We start from the raw sequence: 18,804 nt of genomic DNA on the forward strand, positions 1-18,804 counted from the left end.
GTACTTGATTAATTTGTTACTTCAATAATATTTACAACTATGTGCCAAGTACTGTTGTAAGCACTAAAGAGGCAACAATCCCTGTTTTCAATCTACTAAGAAATTGATGAATTAATATACGCATATAGGTATGTGTGTGTATATATATATATATATATGATATATATGTATACAGAGACAGAGATAACACGCTGTAAATGCTAAGACAAACAAGTAAGCAAAGGTTGAGGATGGAGAGTGAAGGATTCACCATTTTAGAGAACATGGTCAGAGAACTACCTTTGATGAGGTGACATTTGAGCAGAGATGTGAAAGAAATAAAGGATCAAGACTTGTAAGTATCTCTAGGAAGAGTTTCAAAGGAGAGAGAGAACATAAATTACAAACCCGGGGGGCGCCTGGGTGGCTCAGTGGTTAAGCGTTCGACTTCCGCTCAGGTCATGATCTCACCGGTTGGGAGTTCGAGCCCTGCATCGGGCTCTGTGCTGACAGCTCAGAGCCTGGAGCCTGCTTCGGATTCTGTGTCTCTCTCTCTGTGCCTCCCCTGCTCATGCTCTCTCTCTCTCTCTCTCTCTCTCTCTCAATAATAAATAAATGCTAAAAAAAAAATAAAAAGAAATTACAAACTCGGAGGACAACATGGCTGGAACTGAGTGAAAATGAAGTTAGAAAGAACAGAGAATTAGTAGGGCAAGATTATATATGGCTTTGTATGCTAAGATAAAACAGTAGTATTCTAACTGTGCTGAAAAGGCATTTGAGCAATATAATCTAATATTTCAATGAGATCACTCTAATTGTTGTATACAGGATAGATTAGATGGAGCCAATTATGGAAGCAGTGATGCCAGTTAGGAGGTCATACAGTATTTCAGATGACTGATGATGAAGTTATTGATTAGGGTGGTATTGGTGAAGATGATGACAAGCAGTCAGATCTGAATATATAGTTTGAAGGTTGAAACTCTAGGATTTTCTAACGGATTGGATGTGGAGAGCAGTCTAGGATCACTTCAAGGTTTTGTCACAACCAACTGGGTGAGTAATGGTGCAATTTACTGAGATTGAGATTGAGTGGGAAGAAGCAGTCAGGAGGTTTAGGGAGAACTAACTGTTAAGGTTGGGACATGTTACGTATAAGATGCCTGCATGAAATACAAGTGAGTATGTTCAGCAGAGATTTAGATATGCAAGTTTGGGGTTCAGAGAATGTATCAGAACTGGAAATATAAGTTTGGGAATCATGAACAAACAGAGAGTATATTTGAAACAAAAAAAGACCATAAAAGTCAGAGAGTAAATGTGATAGAGAAGATATTTGAAGGCTGAGCCCTGAGGACGTGCAAGATTTACCGGTTGAACAGAATGGAGGATTTTGCAAGAAGTTTCTCAGTCATTGCCCTATAATTAGCCGTTGTTGAGAAGTCATCTAACTCTTAGCTGATTCATGTTTCAAGTATTAGATACAATCTACTACTGTCACAGGTACACTAAGAGCATGGCGTGTGGTAGTTTGAACACATTTTCATTATTTTAAAAAAAAATTTTTTTTTCAACGTTTTTTATTTATTTTTGGGACAGAGAGAGACAGAGCATGAACGGGGGAGGGGCAGAGAGAGAGGGAGACACAGAATCGGAAACAGGCTCCAGGCTCCGAGCCATCAGCCCAGAGCCTGACGCGGGGCTCGAACCCACGGATCGCGAGATCGTGACCTGGCTGAAGTTGGACGCTTAACCGACTGCGCCACCCAGGCGCCCCACACATTTTCATTATTAATTAGCAATAATTTAAAGCCAAAAGGTATCTACAAATTATTTTCTTGGGTAATTGTTCAATAACCTTTCGAATTAGATGTTTCAATCAAACACTAAAAGTACTGTAATTTAATTTATGTAATAATAATGTCTGCCAAACCACTCAAATCTTTAGTGCCTAAAAGCATGCCTTATAGTAGTAGGAGCCAAATAAATGTTAGTTTCATACTGTAATGTTTTGTTGGCAGATATTTAATAGTCACAAAACCATTTTATATACTAGCAAAGAACACTCTAAAAATTATTACTGTAGAGAATATTTCCTATTCATTTGCTTTGGCAGCAAAAAGGGAATATGAATAAGAAATGTATTCCTTGAAATAAAGATCCCATATCCAAGTTATTTCATCAGTATTTTCACTTCTGACTTACTGTGAGGCTTAGGTCAAACTGCATAACTCTTATATAGAGTGAGCATAATTTTTTCTTGCTACATGTTGGAAGCTATAAGTCTTGATAGGATGGTGTGCTGTCCTCAGAAGTCTCTGGTACAGAGTCAGCGTTAATGATAGTGGTGATTATATAGATGTGTTAGAATGATGTCTCAATTAACCAGCTGTTGTTTTTAGCATGGCCCTATGATTGGCTGAAGGAAGATGGCATGTGATTAGCTTCAAATTGGCAAGAACCCTTTTGAAATTGGGCCCATGTCTGACTCAGATTTAAAGGGTTAAGTCCTGGGAGAAGGAGGTTAACTCTGCATTGTCTTTAATATATTTCGGATGTCAGAGAAAAGATTCCAGATTGTATCCTAGGACCATTTCCAACAGCTGCCAGCCAAAGAAGTAGAAACTCTCTGATGATGAAACCAGTTCAGACTATAAACTACAAGGTATGGAAGCAATGGTTAAAAGGATTAAACACATATGTAAAAATCCATTTGCTTTCTTCCTTATGCCCTATTATAGTTTCCTATGACATGCTTTTTTTTAAATTTACTCCTTATGCTTATATTTTAAATCTATCTTGTTCAAATTTTATTCTCTCTACTTGAAACTTGAATGATTAGGATTTCAATTTATTGTCAATTTATTTATACTTATAGTCGTTTAAAAATATCTTGGGAGGTTTAAAATGGCATTTATTTTGTTTGAAAACTTTAATTCAGTATGTACTGAAGACTCCTGGGAATTCCTGAAACTCTCATGGACTGCTAATATCAAAATTAAAGTACTACTAGTAGTTTTGCTGTGTTGACATTTGTACTGATTGAAGCAAAAGCAATGGCGTTTAAAACTGCTGGCATCTTAGTGTGAATCAAGACAATGGCACCAAACTGCCATCATATTTTTGCTTTCAAGAATTCCAGAAAAAAAGAATTCCATTTTCACTTAAGAATGTTATTGATGAAGCAATAAAAAGTATTAATTTTATTAAGTCTTGACCATTGGGTACAGAGCTTTATTAATATGCTGGATGACAAAATGAAAACCATGCATAAACACTTCCGGTGCAATACTGAAGTGCAGTTATCTTGAGGAGAGTTCTTGGATATTTGAAAAAAACTGAAAAAGCTACTATTTAACATATTGTACCATTTTTACTTTAAAGAGCAACTGATGACAAATTAGGGTTACTTAGACTTAGTTTTTTGGCAGGTGAAATTAATAAAGTAAGCCTGCCACTTCAAAGAAAACACTAATTTGTTGTTTGTGATAAAATTCAGACTCACAAGTGTTAATTACAATTTTAAAAAACTTGTATAATCCTCTAAATTTTACAGCTTTCCAATATACTTACTTTTTATAATGAGGTTGGCGTTATATTAAGAAATATGGCTTTTTTGATATTACATAATGAAATGTGTCAACACTTGAGAGATGTGCATGATTATGTGAATTAAGTGAATCAGAACTTTATAAATAGCAAGCTATTACAAAATCATACACATTAAGAGATCCACTCAAGTGTGACAGAGACTGATGGATTTTAACATAACAAAGTACAAAAATTTCATTGATGTGGTCTCAGATTCTACACGGCAACAATTAATCTCTAAGAAGCGACCATTTTTCAAGTTTTAGCATAAAATCAGGATATCCACAATTATTCAAAAGGCTATCAAAATGTTCCTTCTTTCTAATTACATCTGTGTGAGATAGAATTTTCCTAAAATACTTCAATCAGAACAACACATGGCAATACAGTGAGCTTACAAGCAAATAAACATAAAAAAATTCACATTTTTTTTGAAAATAGCTTTTTTAAAAATAAAAATGTCATTTAAATGGCTTATTATTTTTATTTTAAACAACGTCTCAAGTTTCTTAGTTTTAATATAGAATACATTAAATATTGATAGATAGTCCACATAAACCACAGTGCTTAAGGTCCTCAGTAATTTTTTTTTTTAATTTTTTTTTTTTCAACGTTTATTTATTTTTGGGACAGAGAGAGATAGAGCATGAACGGGGGAGGGGCAGAGAGAGAGGGAGACACAGAATCGGAAACAGGCTCCAGGCTCTGAGCCATCAGCCCAGAGCCCGACGCGGGGCTCGAACTCACGGACCGCGAGATCGTGACCTGGCTGAAGTCGGACGCTTAACCGATTGCGCCACCCAGGCGCCCCAGGTCCTCAGTAATTTTTAAGGGTATGGGGTGGTCCTGAGACCAAAATGTCTGAGTACCACTGATTTAATTTTTTGCAAGGTAGAAGCCAGCCATAACAGATTTATGTAATGGTAGGGTGCTAATTCATTAGCCTTGAAGCTAGATTTTAAAAATATATAAGCCCACAAAAAAATGGTATCTCTTCTTTTTTCATTCAGTGACTCAGTCCATGACATATTTAACATAGTGATTATACATATGCAGATCAGAAGCTGTGCAGATCAGAAGCTTTAAAATGTATAATTCTAGTGCTCTGGGTGATATATATATTTTTTGCTTGTTTAATTAATACTTATCTCCTGGCTCCCAACATTTAACATAATCATTTCCACAGTCACACTGAGGATCTTTAACAAGATATATTTTTGATGATCAGAGCTTTGTGTGACCCTACTATAAATAGTCTTAGGTTTGTTATAGGTCACGTGATTAAAATCATGGAGATATAATTATTTTAGAATAGAAAAAGACATGGGATGAGGTAGTCCAAACTTTCTTTTGGCAGAAACAGAAACAGAGGCCCAGACAAGGATAAATAACATACAAGGTCAGCATGTGACTAATTCTGGAACTGGAATCTGGTTTCCCAGTTGAATATTCTTTTCACTGTACTGCTATTTATTCCCTACTTTCTGATATGTGAAATATTTGATCTTGAGTGCAAAATATTGAATTGTGATGTTACCATAATTCCATAAATTGCTGATCTTTGAAACTTTCACCCACTCCTTCAGTCCACTAAAAGGGCCCAATTTTATTAAGTTAATGTTTTGAGGTATTAAATTAGAGGTGGAAAAATCCAATGATGAAAATAAAATTTGGAACTTGAGCTTAACTTTCCAGGTAGTATTATTCTAGTTGTTACCATACCTGCTTTGTAAAAAACATGTATTTTTTACTATAATTATTTGGGTAACATAACTAAACTGAAGCCTCTGAGAAACTATAGATAAAAAGCATTTGAAGAGCCACAAGCTGAAAACATTCTGAAGTTTATACCTATAGGAATATTTGAGCATTAAAATCTACTAATTTTCTGTTTTTTTCTCTCATTTTCATTATTTTTTTATTGTTTTCTGCCCATTCTTTTCTTTCTCTTCTCTACTTCTCCCCTTCCTCATCGTCAAATCTAATATGAATTTTCACATTTAAAAAATATTCCATTTATTCAATAATTGGGTGTTATCAGTTTTCACATATAAAATCATCCATTGAGGGGTGCCTGGGTGACTCTGTCGGTTAAGCGTCTGAATTCAGCTCAGGTCACCATCTCATGGTTTGTGAATTCAAGCTTCACATCGGGTTCTGACAACTCAGAGCCTGGAGCCTGTTTCAGATTCTATGTCTCCCTTTCTCTCTGCCCCTCTCCCACTCAGGCTGTCTCTCTCTCTCTCAAAAATAAATAATAAACATTAAAAAAAATTTAAAAAATCATCCATTTAGCTTTTCTTTTGTAATATTTTTCTGTATATCTTTGTAGTATTTTTTTTTCTCTTTAAAATGTGTATAGCTTTCTTTATGTGGGTATTGCACATTTCTTAAGGCTATTACTACTTACATTTAATTCATTTTGCTTTTGTGAAAAGATTTTATTATTTACAACTGGCTAATACTGATAAAGTTATTGTTTGCTATATTTACTTTTCAAATCAAGTCACTTTGAAAGCTTTTATTAGATTAGCTAATTAATCCTTAACTAACTTCAATATTCTACCTAGAAAATCACATTGTATGCAAATATTAATTTACCTAGCAACCTTTTAATAGTTAAATGTCATTCTATAATTGTGGTCATATCATATTATCATGAGCATTACAGAAAACTGTTAAATAGCATTTAAATCCCTCATTTTAACAATGGGAAAAACCATGGCTCAGCAGAAATGATAACCTATATTTATACTAGCTAGAAAAAAGTATGCATATTAATCTGTAATCAATCCCTACAATCCCTACTGAAACAGATTTAAAATCATTTTCTCACATGGTGTAAAATAACTGTATGGTTATTTATGTAGAACTCAGAATAAATCATCCCCTTTAAAATCTTTATCTAAATATATTTCATAAATTTTATCTGTTTAGAATACATTTTTGGAAATTTTATACTAATGATTAAATCCCTGTTTATCATAAACCAAAGAGTATATAAGGGCGAATAATTTGTAATACTTGAAATGTATCATTAAATATAAACTTCTCATCTTGCTGTTAATTAGGCATCTAACCATAGTTTTCATGAAGAAATCCTGGCCAGCCAACATTGCATCATGACTGGTTTCATTAATGAATTATGGGCATATAATAACTCCTCCGGTGAGAAGTACTTGAATTATGCATAGATAATGATAGAGATACCTAAGGAATTAGTACACTCACTGGAGATGAATAAAACAGGACACATGGTATAAAGAGGGATGGAGATTAATGAACTTCAGTGTTATGTGAATTTGGAATGGAACTAGAAACTGGCCAGAGTTCAATGAGAATAAGTATGTTTTGAGATGGGGAATAGGGTTGAGGAAGAGATTGAGAGAAGGTACTCAGGTCAGGGCCAGATTTGGAAATGGAAACTCCAAAGAACAAGGGTGTGTGTGGGGGTGGATTTTGGGGTGACACCCACCTCTCAGCCTGGACCAGTGGTGGGGCTCGAACTCACAAACTGTTAGATCATGACCTGAGCCGATGTTGGATGCTTAACCGACTAAGCCACCCAGAAGCCCTAGGAATTGCACTTTAAACTGCTACCCTAAACTGTCAGAGATTTACTTAAGGAGGTGGTAATTGGGTTGAGCTTTTACAAAGTGTCATACTTAAGTGACAGAAAATAACAGGGAGAACACTCCAATGGGAAGGAGTCTATAGTAATAGAAATTACAAAGTCAGAATGAATATTACACATTTTAAGAATGACAAAGCTTAATTAGGCTTAAAATTCATGATGCAATGTAGCATGGGAATTAAAGGTGGGATGAATTTGATTCTTGGAGGATTTAGAATTTCATTGAGCATATTTTTGATGAGGTAGAAAATAAGGAAACTATTAAAAGGTTTTTTAATAGTGACATGATGAAAGTCATGTTTATAAACAATTAGTTTTTAATGAGCATGAAGGTGAAATGAAAGAAGAAACGAGTAAAAGTCATAAAATTCAGCTGGAAAGCTATTATAATAGTCATGAGAAAGGAATATATGGACCAAAGAAATAATTTGAGGGAATAATTACCAAAATCATTGGCTTGATACAGAGAATTAAAGTGAGCACTGAGTCAAAGATACCTTTCAAATTTTGAGTGTAGCTGATTGAGACATTTGGTGGTGCCATTGACAGTGACAGAGAAATTTGGAGGCACAAAGATTTGAGTTTGAGATAACTGACTAGACTGTAAAATTCTCTGAGAGCAGGGTGGTATCATATTTACCATTTTAGCCTTAGCAAGTTGACAGGCTCAATGCCTGGCACATAGTAGTTGCTAAAGAAAATATTTCTTAAAATATATGATTGAATATAGTTATGGTAAGACAATGAAACAAAACATCAATAGGCATTTATAGGACTACAACTTTAATGAGGGAGTAATTGGGGATACAGATTAAGGAATGGTCTGAATAGAGGAGAGTCCTATAGAGTCATGAGAATTAATTAATTCATGACAGAAATTGTTTTGAAAAAAAAAAATCTAGAGGACCTGGTATAGAAACCTCCTACTTGAGGTCTTAAGGCACTTCTTTCAATTTAGAAATTATGAAGAAAAATAAATGCTTATTTAGTGCATGTGTCACTAAACAGTCTTTTCGCATGTAACCCTACTGGGGGATCTTATGGTGTGTTGATTAGTTTGATGTATTTTTTCATTCAGTCAAAGACACTGACATGTAACTAATACACAAGAATGTAAAAAATACATTAGTCTGTCTTACTCAGATCCAGTATCATTTGATGACAATGGGAATATCTCAGTCTGCTTAATTACAAACGAGAAACATGTAATGATTTTTAATTTTTTTAAATTTTATTTAAATCCAAGCTAGTTAACATATAGTGTAGTAATGGTTGCAGGAGTGGAATTTAGTGATTCATCACTTACATATCACACCCAGTACTCATCCTAATGAGTGCACTCCTTAGGGCCTGTCACCTATTTAGCCCATCCCCCCACCCAACACCCTGTCAGCTACCCTCAGTTTGTTCTCCGTATTTAAGAGTCTCTTATGGTTTGTCTCCCTCTCTGTTTTTTACTTTATCTTTGCTTCCTTTCCCCTATGTTTAATTGTTTTGTTGCTTAACTTCCCCATGTGACTGAAATCATATGGTATTTGTCTGACATTTCACTTAGCATGGAACATTCTAGTTCCATGCACATTGTTGCAAATGGCAAGATTTCATTATCTTTGATCGCTGAGTAACACTCCATTGTGTATATACACCACTTTTTTATCCATTCATCAGTTGATGGACATTTGGGCTCTTTCCATACTTTGGCTACTGTCGATAGTGCTGCTATAAACATTGGAGTACTTGTGCCCCTTTGAATCAGCATTTTTGTATTCTTTGGATAAATACCTAGTAGTGAAATTGTTGGGCTGTAGGGTAGTTCTATTTTTAATTTTCTGAGGAACCTCCATTCTGTTTTGCAGAGTGGCTGCACCAGTTTGCATTCCCACCATCAGTGCAAAAGGGTTCCTCTTTCTTCACATCCTTGCCAACATCTGTTGTTGTCTGAGTTGTTAATTTTAGTGATTCTGACAAGTGTGAAGTGATATCTCATTGTGGTTTTGATTCATATTTCCCTGATGATGAGTGATGTTGAGCATTTTTTCATGTGTCTGTTAGCCATCTGGATGTCTTCTTTGGGAAAGTCTATTCATGTCTTTTGCCCATTTCTTCTCTGGATTATTTGTTTTTTGGGTGTTGAGTTTGGTAAGTTCTTTATATCTTTTGGATACAAACCGTTTATCTGATATCTTCTCCCATTCTGTTGGTTGACTTTTATTTTTGCTGATTGTTTCCTTCACTGTACAGAAGTTTTTATATTGATGAGGTCCCAATAGTTCATTTTTTCTTTCGTTTTCCTTGCTGCTGGAGCCATGGCCAGTAAGAAGCTGTTGCGGCTAAGGTCAAAGAGATTGTTGCCTGTTTTCTCCTCTATAATTTCATGACTTCCTGTCTTAATGCTTAGGTCTTTCATCCATTTTGAGTTTACCTTTGTGTATGATGTGAGAAAGTGGTCCAGGTTCATTTTTCTGCATGTCGCTGTCCAGTTTTCCCAACACCATTTGCTGAAGAGACTGTCTTTTTTCCATTGGATATTCTATCCTGCTTTGTCAAAGATTAGTTGGCCATACATTTGTAGGTCCATTTCTGGGTTCTCTATTCTGTTCTATTGATCTATGTTTCTGTTTTGGTGTCAGTACTATACTGTCTTGATTACAGCTTTGTAATACAGCTTGAAGTCTGGGATTGTGATGCCTTCAGCTTTGGTTTTCTTTTTCAACATTTCTTTGGCTATTAGGGGGTCATTTCTGATTCCATACAAATTTTAGAATAGTTTGTTCTAGCTCTCTGAAGAATGCTGGTGTTATTTTGATAGGGATTGCAATGAATATGTAGATTGATTTGGGTAGTATCAACTTTTTAACAATATTTGTTCTTCCAATCCATGAGCATGGAATCTTTTTCCATTTTTTTGTGTCTTCTTCAGTTTCTTTCTTAAGTTTTATATAGTTTTCAGTGTATAGATTTTTCACCTCTTTGGTTATGTTTATTCCTAGGTATTTTATGGTTTTTGGTGCAATTGTAAATGGGATCAATTCTTCAATTTATCTTTCTGCTGCTTCATTGTTGGTATATAGAAATGCAACAGATTTTTGTACATTAATTTTATATCCTGTGACTTTGCTAAATTCATGTATCAGTTCTAGCAGTTTTCTGGTGAAGTCTTTCAGATTTCCCATGTATAGTATCATGTTGTCTGTGAAGGGTGAAAGCTTGACTTCCTCCTTGCCTATTTGGATGATTTTTATTTCTTTTTGTTGTGTTATTGCTTAGGGTAGGACTTCCAACAGTACATTGAACAACAGTGGTGGAAGTGGATATCCCAGTCATGCTCCTGACCTTAGTGTTTTCCCCACTGAGGATGATATTTGCTGTGGGTCTTTTGTATATGGCCTTTATGATCTTGAGATATGTTCCTACTATTCCTACTTTCTTGATGGTTTTTATAAAAAAGGATGCTATATTTTATCAAATGCTTTTTCTGCATCTATGGAGAAGTCCATGTGGTTCTTACACTCTTTTATTCATGTGATGTGTCACATTGATTGATTTGTGGATATTGAACCATTCCTGTGCACACCTTGCACTTCTGGTCTGACACTGTGCCATCGGGCACCTCGTCCTCGTGACTGGGCTTTTTCTCCTACTGGTTCTCCTCCCTGGCCCTGTTCTGCTTGGACACAGCTGCGGCTCCTTCAGCTTGTGCATAATGATGAGGTGCTTGGACAGCGACGGGTGCGATGTGTAGCCGGCACTGGTAGGAGGAGTCATCTGACTTGTGCTGAGGGTGAATACTTGTTCATGGTGAATAATTCTCTTTTTTTCTACCTTGTCTCTTTCTTCTTTCTTTCTTTCTTTCTTTCTTTCTTTCTTTCTTTCTTTCTTTCTTTCTTTCTTTCTTTCTTTCTTTCTTTCTTTCTTTCTCTTTTTCCCTCTTTCCTTTCCTTCCTTCCCTTCCTTCCTTCCTTCCTTCCTTCCTTCCTTCCTTCCTTCCTTCCTTCCTAAGACAGGCAGGGAGGGGAAGAGAGGGAGGGAGGGAGAGATAGATAGAGATAGAGAGAGAGAGAGAGAGAGAGAGAGAGAGAGAGAGAAAATCCCAAGCAGGCTCCTCACTGGCAGTGCAGAGCCTGACGGGGGCTCAAACCCATGAACTGTGAGATCATGACCTGAGCTGAAATCAAGAACTGGAAGCTTAACTGAATGATTCACTCAGGTACCCATGAATAGATCTTTTAATGTATTGTTGGATTCAATTTGTTGGAATCTTTTTGAGAATTTTTGCATCCATGTTAAATAGGGAAATTGGTCTGTAGTTCTCCTTTATAGTGGGGTCTTTGGTTTTGGAATCAAGATAATGCTGGCCTCATAGAGTGAGTTTGGAAGTTTTCCTTCCATTTCTATTTTTTGGAAGACCTTCAAAAGAATAGGTGTTAATTCTTAAATGTTTGGTAGAATTCCCCTGAAAAGCCATCTGGCCCTGGACTCTTGTTTTTTGGGAGACTTTTGGTTACTGAATCACTTCCTTTTTTGGTTATGGGTCTGTTCAAATTTACTGTTTCTTCCTATTTCAGTTTTGGTAGTGATATGTTTCTAGGAATTTTTTCATTTCTTTCAATTGCCCAATTTGTTGGCATATAATTTCTCATAAAATTCTCTTATTTTGTTTGTATTTCTGTGGTATCGGTTGTGATCTCTCCTCTTTCATTCTTGATTTTACTTATTTGGGTCCTTTCCTGTTTTGTTTTGTTTTGTTTTATCAGTCTGGCTAGGGGTTTATCAATTTTGTTAATTCTTTCAAAGAATTCAAAGAACCAGCTCCTCGTTTTGTTGATCTGGTGTTTTGTTTTTTTGTTTTTTATTTTTTGGGTTTTTTTTATAGTATTGATTTCTGCTCTAATCTTTATCATTCCCTTCTGCTGGTTTTGGGCTTTTTTTGCTGTTCTTTTTCCAGCTCCTTTAGGTGTAAGTTTAGGTTGCATATTTGGGACCTTTCTTCCTTCTTTAGGAAGGCCTGGATTGTTATATACTTCCCTCTTATGACTGCCTTTGCTGCATCTCAGAGGTTTTGGCTATCATGTTTTCATTTTCATTGGCTTCCATGTACTTTCTAATTTCCTCTTTTTTTTTTTTTTTAAAGTTTTTTTTTTTTTTTCAACGTTTATTTATTTTTGGGACAGAGAGAGACAGAGCATGAACGGGGGAGGGGCAGAGAGAGAGGGAGACACAGAATCAGAAACAGGCTCCAGGCTCTGAGCCATCAGCCCAGAGCCCGACGCGGGGCTCGAACTCACAGACCGTGAGATCGTGACCTGGTTGAAGTCGGACGCTTAACCGACTGCGCCACCCAGGCGCCCCCTAATTTCCTCTTTAATTTCTTGGTTAATCCATTCATTTTTTAGTAGGATGTTCTTTAATCTCCTAGTATTCATGGTCTTTCCAAATTTTTTCTTGTGATCTCAAATTTCATAGCACTGTGGTCTGAAATATGCATGGTATGTTATTGATCTTTTTGTACTTGATGAGAGCTGATTTGTGACCCAGTATGTGATCTATTCTGGAGAATGGTCCACTGTATTCTGCTGCTTTAGGATGAAATATTCTGAAAACATCTGTTAAGTCCATCCAGTCCAGTGTGTCATTCAAAGCGATTGTTTTCTTGCTGATTTTCTGTTTAGATGATCTGTCCATTGGTGTAAGGGGGGTGGGTATTAAAGTCCCCTGCTATTATGGTATTACTAGCAATGAGTTTCTTTATGTTTGTGATTAGTTGATTTATATATTTGGGTGTTCCGAATTGGGGGCATAAATATTTAAATTGTTAGCTCCTCTTGGTGGTTAGACCCCTTAATTATGATATAGTGCCCTTCTTTATCTCTTAGTACATTCTTTGTTTTAAAGTCTAGTTTGTTTGGTATAAGTATGTCTACTGAGGCTTTCTTTTGACATCCATTAGTATGATAGATGGTTTTCCATCCTCTTACTTTCAATCTGCAATTGTCTTTAGGTCTAAAATGAGTCTGTTGTAGGCAGAATGTATATATGGGTCTTTTTTTTTTTTTTTTTTAAATCCATTCTGTTACCCTATGTCTTTTGATTGGAGCATTTAGTCCATTGACTTTAGAGTGGTTATTGAAAGATATGAATTTAGTATCATTGTGCTGCCTGTAGAGTTAGTTGGGGTTTCTCATGATGTTCTCTGGTTCTTTCTAGTCTTTGTTTCTCTTGGTCTTTTTTTGTTTTGTTTTGCTTTTTCAACATTCAAAGAGTCCCCCTTAAAATTTCAGGGCTGGTTTAGTAGTCACAATCTCCTTTAGTTTTTGTTTGTCTGGGAAACTCTATCTCTCTAATGAATTTTTGGAAGTGTATCCTGGGGGATGCCTGGGTGGCTCAGTCAATTAAGCATCCAACTCTTGATTCAGCTCAGGTCACGATTTCATGGTTCATGAGACTGAACCCCAAGAAAGACTCTGTGCTGACAGTGTGGAGCTTGTTTGGGATTCTCTCTCTTCCTCTCTCTCTGCCCCTCCCTTCCTCTCTCTCTCAAAATAAATAAATGAACTCAAAAAAAAGTGGCATATGCTATAAAATGTTAGATCATATTCTGAGCTCATGTTTTATCATCTGAGAATGGTATACATCAAAACAATGGCAGTGGTTAACTCTGAGTGGTATGGGGAGATAAAAGAGACTAGAAGAGTAGGTATTAATCCAAAGAGACTTTAGTCATATCTTTGATATTTAAGAGGCTGGATATATTATTTAAAAGTATTAGGAAAAAGAGCAAGACTTCCTCCCATGCTTCTCTGAAAGAGTTAACCTTCCCAATAGGTCAAACTTCATACTTCTTTATTATTTATACTCAACCTTTCCCATTTTTTGAGGAATGTTTATAAAACCAGGTATATTTACTCATAAAAAGTTCACCTAATCAAATACATGAAATTTCAATACATCAAAATATGATAAAAGCCAAACAACAAATACCAGTGTCACTGTTGACTGAACCCTTAGCCTAGGATGCCATCTAATGACCTGACATCCAAGGCTTAGTGAAGATGCCAATCTCAATCAAGGAATTAAACACGAGTAATGTGTTGCTTCTTTCTTAATATTCTGTAGATTTAAAAATACATGTAAAATAAGTTCTAGCAGTTTCCTTCCATACCTCTTCTAATGAACTTGTGCCTCACCCACCTTATAGAGTATGAGCCCTTCTCTTTGAAGACTAAACTATATCAGACTAGCCTATATATACTCTACATGTCAATAACTCAATAACACAATGGGTGTAACTGCTTAAAAACAACTATGAGAATGCCAGAGAAGGCAAGGAGAACTATGAGAATGCAAAAAAGAAGAAAAAAATACAAGAAATAAACAACAACTGCCCCCTACCACTCATCTGTCTATGTAATCTTTCCAGGATAAGGAATAGAAAAAAAAAAAAAAAACTTGATCAGGAAGCTAAGTGTCCTGATGACAGAACTGACTGCCATCTCAGAGTTATGTGTCTGAACAATGCAGATAACATCTCTAGATCTCATTTTATATATATTTGATGGATAAATGGATAGGTAGGTAGGTAAATGATAGGTGACAGATGATAGATAGATAGATAGATAGATAGATAGATAGATAGATAGATAATTTCAGTGTTTGGACTAGGTCCAAGGCCCATAGATATATTTGTTTTTTTTTTAATATTTTTTAATGTTGGGAAATCAGCATGGAAGAAATGCAATCTCACCCATAGCCACAAGCTATACTCTTCATAGCATTGCATGATAACATCAAACATATCATCCAGAAAGCTTTTCAACATGGTTTTGTTGTTGTTGTTGCTGTTTTGTTTTGTTTCGTTTTGTTTTTCTGTTTTCATGAGTTTGGTCATTCCTTGTTCTTTGGCCATTCCAATGACCCAGTGCACTAATTGTCTGATCATTTGATAACAGAGAAGCATACACACTCCCTGTTGGGACACATGGAAATCCTTCCTTGTATAGCTTTGGCATCATATTATTGGCCATTTGGCTATTTGACTTTAATGCTATACTTATGCTCAAAGAATTTTTAAAGAAAGACTCTTTTGGTGGAAAGATCTTTGGCTTTAAGAAGTTCATATTTTTTCAACTTTTCTGTTATAGACTACCCTTTCATCTAGCATTCAAACTTCTTATCAGGTTGGAGATCAAGGTCAAGTTTTTTTTTCTTTCTAAAGATGACAGGTTTTAGTTAATCAGTAGTTACAGACTATTACCACGCCACCCCAGGAACATACATTTTTAGACTTCCTATCATGTGAAAAAGTTCATATAGATGTTATTAAGCCATTTATGTACATAGAAGACCTGTTCATTTTAGAAAGCCAGAGTTAAAAGTATCATGAAAGAAGATATGTGTGAACTATAGATATACTGAAAGTGTAACAAAAGAATTTCCAAAATTTGAGTTGAAGTTGATGTAGTGTTCTATCTCAACAGAACCTACTAATTTTTTACCAAGAGTTAAACAGCTTGTACATAAACTATTTTCCAGTAATGTCACCCAAAGAATGAAAATAAATTACTTTTTATTAGAAACAATCGCAGTGCTATTGATATTAGACAATTCCCCTTCCATATAAACACTTAAATATCTTCTATTCCCCAACATTTATCTAAATGATAAATGGATCACAAAGCACAAAAAAGTGAACTCTATATAAAAGAACTCTATATAAAATGCAGAAATATATCTTGTAATTACTTGTAAAATAATTTGAGTAGCAGTATTTTTAAATATAGAGACTGATAAATTATTTTAGATTTATAGATTTAGATGAATACAAATATTTAAATAAATACAGCAAGGAAATCATTTAATACTTTATATTTGAATGAAGATAGAATATTCTACAACTTTGAAGATGGTTATAATGAAGTAATTAAGCTATTTGTATTGAAATAAAATAATTTCTCTTATATGTAAAATATATATTTTGCCTACAAATAAACGTTTTCTAGGGGCATCTGGGTAGCTTAGTCTGTTGAATGTCCGACACTTGATTTCAGCTCAGGTCATGATCCCAGCATTGTGGGATCAAGTCCCAGATAGGGATCTGCACTGAGCATGGAGCCTCCATGAGATTCTCTCTCTCTCTCTCTCTCTCTCTCTCTCTCTCTCGCTGTCTCTCTCTCACTCTCTCTCTGCCCTTTTCCCCAACTCACGTGCTCTCTCTCTCCAAAATAGAGAAGAAAAAAACTATTGACTTGAACATTGGCTCAAAAAACTCCAAGACCTATTCTATGAGATGAAAAAAAAAAAGCTCATATATTATCCTTTCATCTCAGTTCCATGATTTAATGAACACATGGAAGTGATACATGAAAATGAGTTGATCTTAGAGTGAGTGTCTCCAATTTTTGTCACCCCAGTTGTCTGGGCAAATGATATCTGTTAGTTTTTATATATATTAAAGAGAGGTCATTCAATTTGGTGTTCTTTTCCTTAGGTCAGTGATACATTCATTCTAGTCCAAAGAACTCATTGTTTCCTTTGAGGGTGGCCTCTTCCATGTTATCACCCTTTGGCAGTGCTCGTACATTAACTACTTTACGTTCCCTCTTCAGTGGTAAAATTGAATTAAAATTGTCTTAATAAGTGTAAGATAAAACTTAAGGCCACTTCTCAAACCTTAATCTGTTAGCAAGTATGAGGCTAATTTATTTGTATGTGATAATGCTATTAAGTTCATAAATTAATTTATTATAAAATCTGCAACTACAGGGAAATGTATAAAAACCTTTTATAGATTCTACTCTAAAAGTTCTCTTTTTTCTGTTCCTTTCTTTTATTTTGGACACTGAAGAAATATGATCAGTTTGGGAGTATCTTAACTTTCCCCTTGATGTCATGATGTAATGTCATCTTATTGTTGACTTTCCCCATTGACATTTTGCAACATACACTCATTGTGTTTTGACCAATATTAAATCAATCAACAATGCAGTAATAGAAACCAGTATTGTGCCTGCACACATGTAGCAAGGTGTGCTGAGGGTGCTGAGAACCAATTAAATAAAACTCACATGTAGTAATTTCATTTCTACAGTACAAACTGTTAATGCCTGCCAATCTTCAGAATTAGCTGATAGTTATTCAGCCTTATAAGGAATATTTATTTAAAAAAATGCATATGTGGGGTGCATGGATGGTTCATTCCATTAAGCATCTGACTCTGGCTCAGGTCATGATCTCATGTGAGTTCAAGCCCTGTCTTGGGCTCTCTGCTGTCAGCGCAGAGCCCACTTTAGATCCTCTGTCGGTCTGTCTGTCTGCCTCTCTCTCTCTCTGCACCTCCTGAACTTACGCTGTCTCTCAAAAATAAATTTAAAAACTCTGCATATGCTAAATTAATTAGAATCCAATACATCAATATCTTTAATTATGCATTACAATTAAAACTAATTTAATTAAAATTTAAAAAAAATTGTGTAGACACAATATATATTGCTCAAAAGAGAACCATATAAACAGAAGAGTTTGGAAATAGCACTTTTGAAGTCTGTTGAAAACAATTAGCAATATAGGACTAATCTCAGAAAAAAATGAGAGTTGGAGAGAAGAGTATACCCAATAATTTTGTGAGCTTTATTATGAACCAGGCATTACTTTAAGTCCTTTACATTTATTACTTCATTTAAACTATGTACAAGTATTATCCTCACTTCACAGAGGGAGAAACTGGGATGTAGAAAGTTTAAGACTTTTCCTAAAGTTTATACAGTTAGTTGATGACAGCAGCAGGAAATGAACCCAGCCATCTTACTTGGAAGCTTAGGGTACTGCAACCGCACCATGGCAAAGACATTACCTCAGAGAGTAAATGGAGTTATTTTACATATTCACTGAAAGTAGAAGGAGGAGGAAAAAACGAAAACAATTAAAGAAATAGAACATTTAAAATCAGAAGATAATTTGAGAGAATGGAATAGGAAGAAAGATTCCTGAGCGTAACAATTGAACCTCTAGTTTTGCATATATATGAATGTAAGAAATACATGCTTACCACATGTCTCATTCCAGAAACCTCAAAGCGGATTCTTGTACTTACAAGGTTCTTGTACAGAAAAATTTCCTCCATTTAAGCCAGACTTTGTGTTCTCTGTATTATCTACTAACATAAAGAACTGAGGGGCGCCTGGGTGACTCAGTCGGTTGAGCATCTGACTTCGGCTCAGGTCATGATCTCACAGTCTGTGAGTTCGAGCTCCGCATCAGGCTCTGTGCTGACAGCTCAGAGCCTGGAGCCTGCTTTAGATTCTGTCTCTCTCTCTCTCTCTCTCTCTCTGCCCCTTGCCTGCTCATTCTCTGTCTCTCTCTGCCTCAAAAATAAATAAAAACATTAAGAAAAAAATTTTTAAAAAGAACTGAGAATATTTTAATATTATAATATTAATTTATGCAAATATATTAATTTATTAATGAGAATATTTTAATGTAAAGATTAAAGCAATTTTAAAAGCATATGCGTATGATGTTAATTTCAAGTTAAAACTTTTTTTTAAATGTTTATTTATTCTTGAGAGAGAGAGACAGACAGACAGAGCATAAGCAGGAGAGGG

General features: G+C 35.3%; 1 protein-coding gene across 2 annotated transcripts in view; it reads left to right on the plus strand.

Moving 5' to 3' along the window:
• Positions 1-2,470: 2,470 nt before the first annotated feature.
• Positions 2,471-18,804, plus strand: part of LOC112858714 (transmembrane protease serine 11F) — a 92,555-nt gene continuing 76,221 nt past the window's right edge. For both annotated transcript variants that reach the window (XM_086704921.1, XM_086704922.1), the window contains exon 1: positions 2,471-2,647. The gene's annotated coding sequence lies outside the window, so the exon portion shown is untranslated. The remainder of the gene's footprint in view (positions 2,648-18,804) is intronic.

This window comes from Puma concolor, chromosome B1 (genome assembly GCF_028749965.1).
Source record: "Puma concolor isolate L17-30 chromosome B1, mPumCon1.1.hap2, whole genome shotgun sequence".
In the NCBI taxonomy this organism is placed as follows: domain Eukaryota; kingdom Metazoa; phylum Chordata; class Mammalia; order Carnivora; family Felidae; genus Puma; species Puma concolor.